Raw genomic sequence first — 5,300 nt, 5'->3', positions numbered from 1 at the left:
CAGAAAGAAAAGAACCAGCCTCATCCACCAGAACAGAGCCACAAGTCCCCTCCACCAGGAAGCCTACACAACCCACTGAACCAATCTTAGCCACTGGGGGCAGACACCAAAAACAATGGGAACTATGACCCTGCAGCCTGCAAAAAGGAAACCCCAAACACCGTAAGGTAAGGAAAATGAGAAGACAGAGAAACACACAGCAGATGAAGGACCAAGGTAAAAACCCACCAGACCAAACAAATAAAGAGGAAATAGACAGTCTAACTGAAAAATAATTCAGAGTAATGATAGTAAAGATGATCCAAAATCTTGGAAACAGAATGGATAAAATACAAGAACTGTGTAACAAGGTCACAGAAGAACTAAAGATGAAACAAAAAACGATGAACAACACAATAAATGAAAATAAAATCTTCTAGAAGGAATCAGTAGGAGAATAACTGAGGCAGAAGAACGGAGAAGTGACCTGGAAGATAAAATAGTGCAAATAACCACCACAGAGCAGGATAAAGAAAAAAGAATGATAACAATTGAGGAGAGTCTCAGAGACATCTGGGACAACATTAAATGCACCAACATTTGAATTATAGGGGTCCCAGAAGAAGAAGAGAAAAAAAGAGGGACTGAGAAAATATTTGAAGAGATTATAGTTGAAAACTTCCCTAATATGGAAAAGGAAATAGTGAACCAAGTCCAGGAAGCACAGAGAATACCACACAGGATAAATCCAAGGAGAAATGTGCCAAGACACATATTACTCAAACTATCCAAAATTAAATAAGAAGAAAAAATATTGAAAGCAGCAATGGAAAAGCAACAAATAGCATACAAGGGAATTCCCATAATGTTAATAGCTGATCTTTCGGCAGAAACTCTGCAAGCCAGAAGGGAACGGCAGGACATATGTAAAGTGAGGAAAGGGAATAACCTACAACCAAGATTACTCTACCCAGCAAGGACCTCATTTAGATAAAACAGAGAAATTAAAACTTTTACAGACAAGCAAAAGCTAAGAGGATTCAGCACCAACAAACCAGCTTTACAACAAATGTTAAAGGAACTTCTCTAGGCAGGAAACACAACAGAAGGAAAAGGCATACAATAACAAACCCCAAACAATTAAGAAAATGGTAATAGGAACATATATATCAATAACTACCTTAAATATAAATGGATTAAGTTCTCCAACCAAAAGACACAGACTGGTTGAATGGATACAAAAACAAGACTAATATATAGGCTGTCTATGAGACACCCACTTCAAACCTAGGGACACATACACACTGAAAGTGAGGGGATGGAAAAAGATATTCCATGCAAACGGAAATCAAAAGAAAGCTGGAGTAGCAATTCTCATTATCAGACAAAATAGACTTTAAAATAAAGACTATTACAAGAGACAAAGAAGGATACTACATAATGATCAAGGGATCAATCCAAGAAGAAGATATAACAATGTAAATATTTATGCACCCAAAATAGGAGCAACTCAACACATAAAGCAAATGCTAACTACCATGAAAGGGGAAATTGACAGTAACACAATCATAGTAGGGGACTTTAACATCCCACTTTCACCAATGGACAGATCATCCAAAATGAAAATAAACACAAGCTTTAAATGATACATTAAACAAGATGGATTTAATTGATATTTATAGGACATTCCATCCAAAAACAACAGAATACACTTTACTCCCAAGTGCTCATGGAATATTTTCCAAGATAGATCATATATTGGGTCACAAATCAAGCCTTGGTAAATTTAAGAAAATTGAAATTGTATCAAGTATCTTTCCCAACCACAATGGTATGAGACTTAGATATCAATTACAGGAAAAAAACTGTAAAAAATACAAACACATGGAGGCTAAACAATACATTACTAAATAACCAAGAGATCACTGAAGAAATCAAAGAGAAAATAAGAAAATTCCTAGAAACAAATGACAATGAAAACATGATGACCCAGAACCTATGGGATGCAGCAAAAGCAGTAATAAGAGGGAAGGTTATAGCAATACAATCCTACCTCAAGAAACAAGAAACATCTCAAATAAACAACCTAACCTTACACCTAAAGCAATTTAGAGAAAGAAGAACAAAAAAACACCAAAGTTAGCAGAAGGAAAGAAATCATAAAGATCAGATCAGAAATAAATGAAAAAGAAATGAAGAAAATGATAGCAAAGATCAATAAAACTAAGAGCTAATTCTTTGAGAATATTAACAAAATTGATAAACCATTAGCCAGACTCATCAAGAGAAAAAGGGAGAAGACTCAAATCAATAGAATTAGAAATGAAAAAGGAGAAGTAACAACTGACACTGCAGAAATACAAAGGATCTTGAAAGATTACTACAAGCAACTCTATGCCAATAAAATGGACAACCTGGAAGATATGGACAAATTCTTAGAAAAGCCCAACCTTCTAAGACTGAACCAGGTAGAAATAGAAATTATAAACAGACAAATCACAAGCACTGAAATTGAGACTGTGATTAAAATCTTGTACAAAAACAGAAATATAGATCAATTGAATAGGACAGAAAGCCCAGAGATAACCCAATGCACATATGGTCACCTTATCTTTGATAAAGGAGGCAAGAATATACAATGGAGAGAATACAGCCTCTTCAATAAGTGGTGCTGGGAAAACTGGACAGCTACATGTAAAAGAATGAAATTAGAACACTTCCTAACACCATACACAAAAATAAACCCAAAATGGATTAAAGACCTAAATGTAAGGCCAGACACTATCAAACTCTTAGAGGAAAACATAGGCAGAACACTCTGTGACATAAATCACAGCAAATCCTTTTTGACCCACCTCCTAGAGAAATGGAAATAAAAACAAAAATTAAAAAATGGGACCTAATGAAACTTAAAACCTTTTGCACAGCAAAGGTAATCATAAACAAGAGAAAATGACAACCCTCAAAATGGGAGAAAATATTTGCAAATGAAGCAACTGACAAAGGATTAATCTTCAAAATATACAAGCAACTCATGCAGTTCAATATCAAAAAAACAAACAACCCAATCCAAAAATGGGTAGAAGATCTAAATAGACATTTCTCCAAAGAAGATATACAGATTGCCAACAAACAGATGAAAGGATGCTCAACATCACTAATCATTAGAGAAATGTAACTCAAAACTACAATGAGGTATCACCTCACACCAGTCAGAATGGCCATCATCAAAAAATCTACAAACAATAATGCTAGAGATGGTGTGGAGAAAAGGGAACCCTCTTGCATTGTTGGTGGGAATGTAAATTCATATAGCCAGTATGGAGAACAGTATGGGTGTTCCTTAAAAAACTAAAAATAGAACTACCATATGACCCAGCAATCCCATTACTGGGCATATACCCTGAGAAAACCATAATTCAGAAAGAGTCATGTACCACAATGTTCATTGCTGCTCTATTTATAATAGCCAGGTCATGGAAGCAACCTAAGTGTCCATCAACAGATGAATGGATAAAGAAGATGTGGCACATATATACAATAGATTTATATAGCTGACAGAAAGAAGAACAACTCCTCATTTCTATTCCTTATCATAGATCTTTTGGAAGGTGGGACAAGCAAGTGCCACAATTTTTAGAAAAAACAAGAACAAACAAACAAGAATATACAGCTTTCCAAGGAACCGAATAGGAGAATTTCATTATCTCAGACCCTTAGCATAATCTTGCTAAAAACATAATATAGAGATGGCTGGTCTACAACTGAGAAAACGAAGGCAGAGAGAAGTCAGAAGCTTGTCAATATCACCCAGTTGGGCAGAAGAACGGATAAGTGACCTGGAAGACAGAATGGTGGAATTCACTGCTGTGGAACAGAATAAAGAAAAAAGAATGAAAAGAAATGAAGACAGCCTAAGAGGCCTCTGGGACAAAAAATGCTGGTATTATCTCTTGTAAAAATAAAATTATCTGCCACTGTGCTCCCTATTCAGTGTTCTAAAATTAATACAGACCTTTAAATCTCTACCTAATCAGTATATAGAATTCAATTATTAGAGGAAATTAGGAGAGAAAACAACTTTCTCTTCAGACACCTTGGCCTTTGATAGTTTTCAAGTTAGTAAATCAGCTAATGGCTAATTTGTATTATTCTGTATATTTTTTCTGTTAGCCTCATTGTCTGCCTTAATCATTCTCCAAACACCTGACAAATAGCAATAACTGATGGGGATTTAGAAGAGGCTGTTGAGTATATATTGTGTTATTAGTCCCCAGATGATAGCATCACTCCTCTTGTTTTGGGAAACTTCTCTTAACTCAGTAATTCCAGTGAGAGGCTTTTATCCCATACCCTTACAAACCATGTGAGATATGCTAATTCCATCAGAGTAGTTTGACTTTCTAAAATTGGAACTAATGAAAACATCTTATCCTTTTTGGTAATAAGTCTTTATATGGCTACTGGCCATAGTTCCAGATACAAGGAAGAAGCTGTCCAAGACAACTCTGAGAGAGAAACAGAAACAGATGAGAGAAGCTTTCGAGCTCCAAGACAATTGCTGCCCTTCCCATTGTTCATGTAAATCAGCCAGTAAATTGCATTTTTGTTTTTTTGATTTTGTTTTTGGTCTAAGCTAGTTTCAATTGTACTTACTCACTTGCAACTAAAAGAATCAAAACTTTTACCAAGAAATGCCATAAATCATAATTGCAACATCCTTGAAGACATGAGCGGAATCTTCTGTATATTTTTATCATTATTCTCACTCAATGAAGCACCAAGCCCATAGTAACTGCTTTTTAAAAAATGCTTGCTGGTTTTCACTAAAAAGTGACTCTAATCATTTGAGGCCTCGAGGCAGATTGGTGCAGATTTAGAGGGAGAGGAGATATTTTTGATCAGGAGGAAGACAAGTGTGTCCCTCAACTCATCCTGCACAAGCAAATTTTTAGGCACAGTCCTAGCCCTCATTGAAAAATGCCAGGCCTCACCAAATACAACTTATGGTCTCAAATCATAGTCCTATAAATAAAAAGCTTCTAAAGTATTATTAAATTGGTAAACTTTTTCTTTCTCTCTGACTAAAACTGGCTGTGGTCACGAAGTCTTTACTAATTTGAGCACAGATATTTAGGTATTATTTAAAGACTTGGGGTATGTGGTAAATAAATATCGTTGTTGTATGATTTCTCTAACTAGGAATACACAGTCTGATGAACTAATGACCAGGAAATAGTCTCACAAGATCAAATCCTGAAGAGGTCAGTGACCACTGGCCAAAATGTGTTTACAGAGGCCATTTATGAAGAGGATTTAAC

This window comes from Neophocaena asiaeorientalis, unplaced genomic scaffold (genome assembly GCF_003031525.2).
Source record: "Neophocaena asiaeorientalis asiaeorientalis breed wild unplaced genomic scaffold, Neophocaena_asiaeorientalis_V1.1 scaffold26, whole genome shotgun sequence".
In the NCBI taxonomy this organism is placed as follows: Eukaryota; Metazoa; Chordata; class Mammalia; order Artiodactyla; family Phocoenidae; genus Neophocaena; species Neophocaena asiaeorientalis.
This window is presented reverse-complemented; position numbering follows the sequence as displayed.